The sequence below is a fragment of the Phascolarctos cinereus genome, unplaced genomic scaffold (genome assembly GCF_003287225.1).
Source record: "Phascolarctos cinereus isolate Bilbo 61053 unplaced genomic scaffold, phaCin_HiC Scaffold_3;HRSCAF=262, whole genome shotgun sequence".
Taxonomy (NCBI): Eukaryota; Metazoa; Chordata; class Mammalia; order Diprotodontia; family Phascolarctidae; genus Phascolarctos; species Phascolarctos cinereus.
This window is the reverse complement of record NW_027555736.1, coordinates 246,720,021-246,732,645: the sequence shown is the minus strand read 5'-3', so window position 1 is coordinate 246,732,645 and position 12,625 is coordinate 246,720,021. Positions and strand designations below refer to the sequence as shown.

Genomic DNA, 12,625 nt, shown 5'->3' with positions numbered 1-12,625 from the left:
GTCTCAGGGACCATAAAACCAAAGAGAAAACCATTAGTCTCCAGAATTTATCCTGAGCCCTCTAGTCCTAGAACTTCAGTTTTGATCCATGAATTATAGATGTGAGGAGAAGTATGCCTCTCACCCACCTCCCTCAAAGCGTGAGGGGAACCTTGTACTTTGATCTCAAAATCCTTTGAGGTTGCCCTAAGACCATTGTTCTCAGGGCTGCTACAGTGTCCTCTATTTTCCCACAGCTCCAAAAAGAGCAGGCTTCTCCTTTCTCCTGAATTGATGCTTCATAACTGAAGTCCCCAGTTGCACGGGCAATGGCATTTTGGCAAGGTCATTCACTGGATGGAAATTAGAGCTGCAGCAATGTTTCCCTTAGAATTTGGAGAAGAGCAAAACTTTTATTTCTAGGACTATGGTATGGGCAAGAGCAGCCCAGGAAAAGAAACTGTAATTTCAGCACCACTTTATCCAAGTTTCAGGTCTCTTTAGGTGAGTGAGGAAATAGCTTAGCGTTCTCCCAGGCAACTCTTAATATGTCTCATTTATTGTTAATGCTATTTCCATTGGCTTAATTTGCAAAAAAGTCTAAATTAAACATTAGGGTTTAGGGGGTAGGGAAGGGAAGTACTTCCCCCCCCCCATTTATAGCTCTGATGCTATCTCTCCCTTTTCCTATTTCTTCATGTTGCTTTTTCCTCCATTACTCTGATTAACAATCTTAACCTAATTATATTGTCGGGAAACAGCCAAAATAAGGCTCCTGGGCTCTTGTTGGATGTGTGTAGATGATAGCTCAAACACATCAATGATTTCTTCTAGAAAAATAATTTCCTTCTCTGACTATAGCCATGATATTTTTGTATGAATTGACTGATATTCAGACCCCAGGGTTCCTTCACAGCCTATAGGACAGACAAGCTAAGGATTAAGATGGAAATATATGTCATATGTCCCTGTGAATGAGTTTGCCAAGAACATTCATACTAGTGAGGACTTCAACCATGTAATCTGATGTTGAGTTTAGAAGCAGGACATAGAGTCTTGCACTCTCTAGGAGCCAATTAAAAAGCTAGGCATTATTCCAACAGGGCCGAGAGTACTAGTCTCAAGTGTACTACATAGGATTTTGAAATGAGGATATGCGGTTCCATACTGTTGGAAGAGAAGGGGTGAACCGAGTGAGACCTAGGTGTCTTTACCTCTGTTATCTATGGCTGATAACTGAAGCTCTGGATTTATGTGAACTGGGTTCAATTTAGCGAAACTACATTTCAATATTCATACTGTCTTTGGCTTAGGCCTCCACTTGGAGTTTTCCCTGAGAATAGAATTTGCCTTATATCTAGGTCTGCACACAAAAGGAAAATGGCCTTTGGCTCCTATGCATGTACTCAGACTAAACAAGAAATTGAATTTCAGGTTCATATAAGTGCAACAAGAAAGCAAAGAACTTTGTATCTGAGCCTATAAGCACTCAAGCTAATTCTCTTTCCCTCTCTGATGGTCTTCTGCCTTCCAAGACCCTATATAGTTCTCCAGACTAGTGGTTTCCAAAGTTGGGACTATGGTCATTTAGTATCAGAGTCTGATTAATATTCATCTTTATCTCACTCTTTTAAAATTTGTTTGTGTAACTTTTAGAATATATGTAATTATCAGTGCAGTAATTTTTGTTGTTGTTGTTCAGTCATTTTCAGTCATGTCTAAGTCTTTGTGACCCTACTTGAGTTTTTCTTGGCAAAGATATTGAAGTGGTTTGCCATTGCCTTCTCCAGCTCATTTTACAGATGAAGAAACTGAGGCAAACAGGGTTAAGTGACTGGCCCAGGGTCACACAGTTAGAGTCTGAGGCCAGATTTGAATTCAGAAAGATGCGTCTTCCTGACTCCAGGCCTAGCACTTTATCCACTGTACCAAATAACTGCCCACAGTAATACATGTGCATAATTTATTTTTTAAAAAGTATGCACACATGTGTTGGGAGTGTGTACCATATTTCTTTTACTGATGTAAGTATGTTAAAAAAAATAGAAACTACTTCTTTATACTTTTACTCTTAAGTTAAAAGGGGCTAAAAAAATCAACCTTCTTCCTCTAGACTTGCAAAATCCATATGACTGCAAAGTGTATAAAATCCTGTTCTAGTCAATTACTCCACTCCTTCCATGCATTGCACTAAAGCTCGGTATTTTTCATTGCTCCACTCCTTTGAAAGGATCAATTGTACTTTCCCTAGCTGTAAACAGATTTTTTAAAAAGAGACAATGTGCAAATGCATCTGAGAGTTGCCACCTTCATTCAAACCAGAGGTCAGAAAATACCTGGGTAGAAAAGAATTAGCCTCTTTATTATGCCTCTAGAATGCTAATGGGTTCTTTGCTTCTTGTCTTTAGAAGCCAAAGAAAGGATTTTATATTTTATCCTGGAGGGAATAGGGAGCCACTTGGAATTGATTGAATAGGGAAGGTGGCACAGTCAGACCCGAACTTTAGGAAGATCAATTTGACAGCTGAGTGGAAGATGGGCTGGATTGGGAAGAAGCTTGAGGTAGGGAAACCAATTGAAAGGCTCTCGCAAGAATCCAGGCAAGAAGTGATCAAGGCCCTCATAAGGCTGTGGCAGTGTCAAAGAAAAGAAGAGAGACATAGAAATGTTATAAAGGTAGACACAGTCCAGTGTCAGATGAGTGAGAGTTTTGTTTGGTGTTAATCATGTGGTCAGATTCTGACCTGGCTAATTACTACCTTGAGCGGTATGTATGTATGTATGTATGTATGTATGTATGTATGACCTTGAGTGAGTATTTCAATTCTAGGGTATAGATTAAATTAGATATTCTCAGGATTCTTTTCAAGTCTAAATATTATGTTATGAAACTCAGGCCCCCTTTTAAAAAATTGTTATTGGTTTGTTTTTGTTTTTGTTTTTCTATCATAATAATTTCTGGGCATACCCCTTCCAAACACCTGCCAACACCCACTTTTCTTGTGTTGCAGGTGATAAGGAAAATGCTTGCTTAATTTGAGGAATATCCTAATTGATTTGATGGAATTGCAGGATGTGAAACTTTTTTCAAAAGGAGGCGCCTCCCAGGAAATGAGATATGTATATTAGGCCTTGCTGGGATGATAGAGGAAATCCCTTATTAATCTCTAGGAATTGGTGCTGCCTCAAAGACAATTGGTAACTGAAGGGGATAGCGGGATTGCCTCCCTCTGACAAAGGTTCATGCCTAGAAATGCCATCATGGTGATTAGGTGATCAAATTAAACATTTTGGTACACTTGCAAAAAAAAATTAAGCAAAATCAAACAATACAGTGAGAAGACAAACTGAAACACAGGCAACATTCCCCACCTTCTATGACCTTTTTGTTATGGTAAAAATATAGATAATTAAAACAAGAGTGGTACATTTAAGCAAAAGCAACACAGTATTCCACTAATAAAATCTGATTTTTCTGTCTAAGAATTTAATAACAAAGCCTAACATTTATATTATTAAATATATTTAATTAATTCAAATAAACATATTAAATATATAAACGATCTGGAAAGGAAAATGTCAAGCCACTCCACTATCTTTGCCAAGAAAACCCCAAAGGAAGCCATGAAGACTTGGATACAGCAGGAAGTGTTTATTGAAGTCTGAAGTTTGCAAAGAACTTTACAAATGTGGTCTCATTTGATCCTCATAACAACCCTGGGAGATAAGCTTTATTATTTTCCCCAATTTACTGCTGAAGAAACTGAGGGAATAGAGGTTAAGTGACTTGCCTAAGACTGCGCAGCTAATTAAGTATTTGAGGAGGGATTTGAACTTGATCTTTCTGACTGCAGATCTAGTGCCTTATCTATTCACTGTGCCACCTAGCTGCCTAGCTTATTCCAAGTATTAATCCCTTAACGTTTTTCTCTCCATGACTTCTGGCAATCAATGGGCACTAGAAAGAGCTAGCCAGTCCCAGGGAGATTTTTTTTAAAGCAAACAGTACCTAATTAAGAACCCAGAGAAGGAATAGGTGATATATAAATAATAACCAGAAGAATCTCCTCCTTCTACCGCTATCATCCTCTAATCAAGAATGATTTCAGGGGAATTGGTATGCTTGGTAATAATTACACATCAGGTAGAGAGCCTGATGATCTGCTAAGTAATAATACTGTCCTTTGTATGTAAAGCTATTATGACCTACTTTCAGCAATGATAACTGAAATTTACATAGCAATTTAAAGTGTGCAAACCATTTCACAAGCTTTATTTCATCTAAGCTTCACTGAAACCTTGTGAGATAAGTGCCATAGTGTTATTATCCTAATTTTATAGATGAAGAGGCAGAATCAGAGGAGCGATGTAATCTGCTCATAGTCACGAAACTAAGTAATGTCAGAATAGGAACTTGAATACATGCCTTCTAGACTCCAAGGCCAGCGCTTTACTATGTTTCACATATTGCATTTCACAAAGATGTATTTGTTTTTTTTTTTTAAGTGGTGATGATAAGCTTGTATAAAGACTTTAATGTTTGCCTGATTTTGGTATGGTCAAAACCAATATGTGTTTACAAGACATGTGGCTAGAGCCAGGGGTGCAGTCTGTGGGCACAGAACAGAGTTAAAGGGTCTGTCAAGGAACCCAAACCACATCTTTGCCATCACAGTGGTTCTCTCACAGAGCTAACCAGTCACAGTCTTGCAGAAAAAATATAGCAGATTATCCAAAGATGGAGTGTGACAATAAGTCTCAGAAGTTGATTCTCCATACATAGGGCGTTACTGCACAGAGCCAGGAATGTGGTGAACTGATTCCCTTCTGACCAGGACTGACAGCTTATAAATTCTTTTTCCAGTCCTCCTAGGAAAACAAAAACAATAGAAATTCATAAGTCAATAAACTGAGTGTCTTGTAAATAAGCTCAGAACACAAAATTCTAAAGCATCAGCCTAGAGAGTCATCCAAGATTCAATAGACTTTTTATTTAAACCCTGTTTATTAAAGGCATAGAGAGAGTCAGATAGTAAAACTACTTTAGCATCACAGGTCTAGCTTTCAAGAAGATGCAGAGATACTAAAACAGGGCAGTCAGCTCATATGTGCAGGCAGTGAATCTTTCAAAACACCCAGTCTCTTAATCTTTCCTTTCAATACTGAGCCTCACTGCTGATTCTAGTGATAGGGGCTGAATGTTCAATGTATATAGAGGGAAGCTACAGAGGGTTGGACCCAAAAAGATTTTAGAAGCCCTCTGTTTTGGTCTCCTCATTTTGTAGATGAGGAAACGGAGAGGTGAAGTAGCTTAACCTGGGTGGTAAAGCTAATCATTGGTGCAGATAGGATGAGAACTGCAAATCTCCAGTATTCATTTCACTGTTTACTTTTATAAGCCACTTGTATTGGGAAGGGTTTTTTACGACTAAGACAAATAAAGGCCCAAAGAAGTGAAGAGGACAAAGGATAAAACTGAGGCTTGTGCTATGTGCCCCATTTTAACAAGAAAACCACAGTGCTTCTTCTTCAGAAGAACCACATGGTTGCATGGATTTTGTATGAATACTGTCCTCAAAAGGTACCATACTATAAATATGAAGAGAGAGTAAGTAAACAGGGCATTTTAATCATCTAACAAAAATAATAAAAAGATGCCATGAGAGCCACCATAAACACTATAAGTCAATACGTTGCTTAGTACATGCATTAGTTAGTATTTAAATAACTAGAAATTACTGTCAATTACCAAACATTACCACCAATTACTTGCTGTGTGGACAACTTCTTTTGCTGTTATAAATAATTCTAGCTACTGATTTTCTGTAATTGCAAACTGTGATTTTCCTTTGAATAAATGGCCTAGCAGGACCACAATACAAAGCAGAGTTCCTATTCACACCAATAAAAGTTGTTTGATTTCCCTTTCCCCTCCTGCTGATCCTTCAGAACTGATAATGATTTCTCTCTGTCCATCTCTCTCTCTTCCTCTCTGTCTCTCTCCTTTTCTCTCTTTCATTCTCTTTGTCTCCCTCTGTCTCTTCTTCTATTTCTCTCTCTTTCTTTTTCTCTTTTCCTCTCTCATTTTCTCTTTCTGTCTCTGTCTTTCTGTCTCTCTCTCTCCCTTCCTTTCTTTCTCTTTGTCTGTCACTGTCTCTTTTTCTCTGATACTTGGCAGTCACAGAAACCCAAGAAAACTTTTTGCATGACATTTTCCCTTTATGGCAAGACCTAACCTTTAATATTAAAAATAAACACACTGACAAAATACTAAGCGGAAAACTCTCAGCTCCTGGGCCAGTGACTGCTTAGATCAAATTATTCTTTTTTGTTCAATCAGATTAATGGTAGTTATGGGAGGAGGAAGGACATGCTTAGGAGAGAAAAGGAAGAAATGTGGTTTATTAGGGAGCTTGGGACCAGGAATGAGATCAGAGTTCATATCTTCCACTTACTGCCTGTTGGACCTTAGGGAAATCATTTTACCTCTCTCAGCTCAGTTTTTTCAATGGAAAAATCAGGAGGTTGGGCTAAATTATCTCCAACGTCTCCTCTAGCTCCAAATCTATGATGCCATGACCTTCCTACTCTGCTAGAAACTCATGGTATGACTTAAGAAAAGCTACCTCGCTAATATGGATTTTCTTTTCCCTACTAGCCATATGGCTTACTATTTATTCCGTAGGTAAAGGGGTGAAGATTATTATGTGTTAAAGCCGGTGAAACATTTTGGAAACCTCAAGTCAAAGATATAGCTTATGGAAAATAATAATGGTGCACATTTTGTACATAGTATCCCCAAAGCTAATTGTAGTTTGAAGCTATTAAAGCTTAAAGCTTTGCTAACATTTTTGGAACAAACTATAGAGTGATTTACTTTTTCCAAAGAAGTTTCCTCACAACAGCCCATTGAAGTAGATCATGCCAGTGAGAGAAGGAGCATAGGAGTGTAGCTGATTGGTACTACAGAGGCATCTACTCCAAACCATCCTCACCTACCCACCCACATATTTTATAGATGTGAGTGTGCGTGTGTGTGTATACATACATATATATGTACACACACACACATACATATATATACATATACATATTTTAAATTCCTTAATAAGCCAGACTTTTCCTACCTTTTCAGTCCTTTTATGCCTTATTCCCTTCTACATACTCTATGATCCAGAGGTACTGACCTTGTTATCCTTTGAACAAGACACTCCATCTCCTCACTCAATACATTTTCACTGGCTGTCCACTGGAACTTTCTCCCTCCCCATCTCCATCTCAAATAACTTTAGTATCTTTACCAAGAAAATCCCATGGTCAGTATTGGTGTGATATGGTCTATAGAGTCACAAAGAGTTGGACATGAATCTTCCTTCAAGACCCAGCTATATTTCCACCTTTTATAAGGAGTCTTTCCTGATTCCTCTTAATATTAGTGCCATCTCTCTGTTGATTATCTCCAAGTTATCCTGTATATATCTTGTTTGTACATACTTATTTGCACGTTGTCTCCCTCATTAGACCATGAGAGCAGGAAACAGAGAGCAGGGACTGTTATTTTTTTTTCTTTGTATGCCCAGTGCTTAGCATAGTATCTGATACATGGTAGGTACTTAATAAATGCTTATTGTTGTTAATGGCTTCTCTACCAATCACCATTTTCCTCCCATGGGAAACATTCTCACATGGCAGAATACATGCTATCTTTGCTTGAGCAATCATTTTAATAAATGCTGCAAGATGCAAGAAAAGTGATTTTTAAAAAATTATCAGAGTAGCAATTTCTTGATTTTCAGGTAATCCAATCATGGGAACTTGTCAGCTCAAATTGGAGAGAGATACAAACCCATCCCTGGCATTTCAAAACCTGAAGGAGAGCTGAGGCAATAAATAGAGTAATTGTTTTAGGTTCGAGCAAGCCCTTTAGTGGTCTTTTTGGTGTTAGCTTTGTGTCTTTCAACCCTGAACCATCTCAGGTTTTCATTACTTCTTCTTCAATCACTCCTGGTAGCCCTCTGTGGGTGGATATTGATGTTTCAGCCAGCAGCTAAGCCTGCTGAATTCAGACTCTAAAGTTTGACTGAAAAGAACATACCGTGTGCTGAGTGCCAGGTACTTCTGCTGATCCAGACAGAATCAGCAAGACTGGATCTATCAGACATTTTCCAAGCCTTCAGAAAGTTCACTTGGATCAATCAGAAAATGAATCAGAGCAGAGCCCAAGGTGACCAGACCCGACAGCTTTAAACACCACCTATGTGCTAGGCACTGTGCTAAGTTTTAGAGATACAAAGAAAAACAAATACACAGTTCCTGACCTCAAGGAGCTCACAGTCTTATGGAGGAGATAATATGCAAACAGCTATGTACACGTAAGATCTATACAGTGTAAATGGAAGGAAATCTCAGAGAGACGGCACTAACAGTGAAGGAGACTGGGACAGGTCTCTTGCAACAGGTAAGATCTGAGCTGAACGTTAAAGGAAGCCAAGGAACCCAGGAGGCACAGGTGACAGAGAGAATTCTAGGATATGGTAGAGGGTCAGCGTAAGAAAAAAAAAATGTCTTGTGAGGAAAAAACAAAAACAAAAACAAAAAACAAGAAATGTAGAGTCAATTGGATTATAGATTAACTGGAAGGGAGTAAAGTATAAAGACTAGAAAAGGAGGAAGAGGCCAGAATGTGAAGGACTCTAAAAGTCAAATAGATGATTTGGCAGCTGACTGACGTGCACTGGGTCTAGATTGCTAAGGCCTCTCTACATGTCCAGCCTTTCTAAGGCAAAGGCACTTACAGTAGGCAAATGCAACAGAATCCAGCATCCAAATAGCTTCTCCCTTATAGGCCAATAAAAAAAATATGAGCCTCAATATCTATAGGCAGCACTGTCATTTATCTCTTAGACATCTAAGTATGTTGCAAAACATGACAACTGACCTGCTAATTGACTTCTAGTCACTCAGTTTGGTGTAGGGAGATTGACAATTTCTTCCTGGTTCCAAATTTGACTTGTCTCATTTTCCACAGAGAAGTAAGAAAGTTTGATGACTGAACCTCACAGTAGAAAGGGTATAATAGGATTACTCTATGGAGCCATAAGAGCATCTCTAGTGTCCTGACAGTAGTTTAAAAAATGGAAATATGAGTTACTATACTTATGTAACTATGGGAAAATCTCTCCGCCTATGATGTTCTTCATTTTTAAATTTTTTTAATATTTAATTTTTTCCAATTACATGTAAAAACAATTTTTGCACTCAATTAAAAATTGTTTTTGAGCTCCAAATTCTCTCCCTCCTTGCTTTCCCTGCCCCTCCATTGAGAAGGCAAGAAATTTTATATAGGTTATATATATGCAGTCATGCAAAACATACTTCCACTTTAATCATGGTGTGAAAGAAAAGAGACCAAAGTTTAAAAAAAAAAAAAGGTATGCTTTGATCTGCATTGAGACTCCATCAGTTCTTTCTCTGGAGGTGGATAGCATTTTTAACTATGTCTTTCAGAATTATTTTAGAGGATGTTTTGCTGAGAATAGCTCATTCACATAAGTCGTTCACAGTTGATCATCATACAGCATTGCTGTTGCTGTGTACAGTGTTCTCCAGGTTCTGCTCACTTTACTTTTTATCAGTTCATATAAGTCTTTCCAGTTTTTTTCCCCCAGAAAGCGTCCTGCTTATCATTTCTTATGGCACAATAATATTCCATCAAAATCACGTATCACAACTTGTTCAGCCATTCCCCAGTTGATAGGCATCCTCTCAATTTCTAATTATTGGCCTCCACAAAAAGAACTGCTATAAATATTTTTGTATGTGTGGGTCCTTTTCCTTTTAAAAAAATTTCTTTGGGGTACAGACCTGGTAGTGGTATTGCTGGGTCAAAGGGTATGTACAGTTTTATAGCCCTGTGAGCATAGTTCCAAATTGCTCTCCAGAATGGTTGGATCAGTTCACAAATCCACCAACAGCACTTTAATGTCTCGATTTTCCCATATACCCTCCAGCATTTGTCATTTTCCTTCTCTGTCATATTAGCCAACGTGATAGACGTGAGGTAGTATCTAAGAGTTGCTTTAATTTGCATTTGTCTAATCAATAATGATTTAGAGCATTCTTCATATAACTATAGATAACTTTGATTTTTTCATCTGAAAACTGCCTGTTCATATACCTTGATTATTTATCAATTGGGAAATGACTTGTATTCTTGTAAATTTGACTCAGTTCTTTAAAGAAAGCTCCTGTAATTTTTTTCAGTTACAGTTACTGTATATTTCTCTCCATCTCATTTCCCTGGTTTATCCTTCTCTCTCTCTCCTTTCACCCTTTCTTCTTCAAAAGTGTTTTGCTTCTGACCATTGCCTCCCTCAGTCTTCCCTCCTTTCTATCAGCACTCCCTTCTCTTATCCCCTTCCCTTCCTACTTCCCTGTAGGAGTAAGATAGATTTCTATACCCAACTAAATATATGTATGTTATTTCCTCTTTGAGACGATTTTGATGTCTGTACCCCTTCTATCTTTTCTTCCATTGTAAAAGCTCTTTTGCACTTCTTTTTTGTGCCCCATTCTCCCCCTTCCTTTCTTTTTCTCCCAATGCATCCATTTTTCTCATATCTTAATTTGTTTAGTTATCTTCACATCATAGCCACCCTTTTTTCTCACCTCTTAATTTTTTTTGTTTTAGATATCATCTCATCATAGCCAATTTACACTTATGTCTTCTGTCTGTGTATACTCCTTCTGACTGCCCTAATACTGATAAAGTTCTTAGGAGTTACAATATCATCTTCCCATATAAGAATATTGGCAATTTAACCTTATTGAATCCCTTATGATTTTCTTTCCTGTTTACCTTTTTATGCTTCTCTTAAGCCTTATATGTGAAAGTCAGATTTTCTATTCATCTCTGGTGTTCTCATCAGGAATGCTTGAAAGTCCTCTTTCATTAAATATTGATTTTTTTTCTTTGAAGAATTATATTCAGTCTTACTGAGTAGGTGATTCTTGGTTGTGATCTTAACACCTTTGCCATCATATTTCAATCCCTTTAATCCTTTAAAGGAAGCTGCTAGATTTTGTGTCACCCTGACTGTGGCTTTACAATATTTGAATTACTTCTTTCTGGCTGCCTGCAATATTTTCTCCTTGACCTGGCAGCTCTGGAATTTGGCTATAATATTCCTGGGAGTTTTCATTTTAGGATCTCTTTCAGCAAGTTACTAGTGGATTCCTTTAATTTCTATTTTACCCAAAGATTCTAGAGCATCAGGGCAGTTTTCTTTGATAATTTCTTGACAGATGATGGCTAGGCTCTTTTTTTTAATCATGGCTTTCAGGTAGTCCAATAATTCTTAAATTATCTCTCCTCCATCTATTTTCCAGGTCAGTTGTTGTTGGTTCTTTTTTTTTTCCAATGATCTATTTCACTTTTTTGTTCATTCTTTTGATTTTGTTTTATTGTTTCTTGATGCCTCATGAAATTATTAGCTTACACCTGTGTAATTCTAATTTTTAAGAAATTATTTTCTTCAGATAACTTTTGTAACTTCTTTTTCATTTGGATAATTCTGCTTCATAAGGAGGTCTTTTCTTCAATGACTTTTTGTACCTCTTTTGCCATTTGACCAATTCTGCTTTTTAAGGAGTTCTTCTCCTCAGTGGATTTTTGTGCTTCTTTTACCATTTGGCTAATTCTGTTTTTAAGGTATTTTTTTTCAGTATTTTTTCCCTTCCATTCTTTTTTTTTTCCATTAATTTATTAATTTTTAATTTTCAACATTCACATCCATGAGATTTCAAGTTCCAAATTTTCTCCCCATCTCATCCCTCTCCCAATTCTAAGACAGCGTGCATTTTGAATACCCTTTCCCCTAATCTGCCCTCCCTTCTGTCCCCCCCTTCTCTTATCCTCTTCCTCTTCTATTTTCCGTAGAGCAGGATAGATTTCTATACTGCATTGCCTATATATATATATATCTTATTTCCCTGTTGCATGTGAAAACATTTTTTAACATTTGTTTTTAAAACTTTGAGTTCCACATTTTCTCCCTTCCTCCCTCCCCATCCACCCTCATTGAGAAGGCAAGCAACTCGATACAGGTTATACACGTGTAGTTATGCAAAACACTACCATAGTAGTCATGTTGTGGAAACCTAACTATATTTCCCTCCATCCTATCCCTGTTTATTCTATTCTATTCTCTTCAGAAGTGTTTGCTTCTGATTACCCCCTCCTTCAATCTGCCCTCTCCTCCATCATCTCCCTGCTCTCTTATCCCCTTCCTTCCTATTTTCCTGTAGGGTAAGATAGATTTTAATACCCATTTGAGTGTGTATGGTATTCCCTCCTTAAGCCAAATCCAATGAGAATAAGATTCACTCATTCCCTCTCACCTTCCCCCACTTCCCCTCCACTGTAAAAGACTTTTCTTGTCTGTTTTATGTGAGATAATTTACCACATTCTACCTCTCCCTTTCTCCTTCTCCCACTATAATCCTCTCTCACCCCTTAATTTTATTCTCCAGATATCATCCCTTTATCTTCAACTCACCCCATGCCCTCTATCTATCTATCTATCTATCTATCTATCTATCTATCCACATAAATTTTTTCCCTCCAACTACCCTAATACTGACAAAG

General features: G+C 37.6%; 1 long non-coding RNA gene across 1 annotated transcript in view; it reads right to left on the bottom strand.

Moving 5' to 3' along the window:
* Window positions 1–3,677: 3,677 nt before the first annotated feature.
* The window catches only part of LOC110220663 (uncharacterized), an 89,959-nt gene continuing 81,011 nt past the window's right edge, over window positions 3,678–12,625 (bottom strand). The window contains exon 4 of the long non-coding RNA XR_013485120.1: window positions 3,678–4,848. This is a non-coding gene — a long non-coding RNA (uncharacterized LOC110220663). The remainder of the gene's footprint in view (window positions 4,849–12,625) is intronic.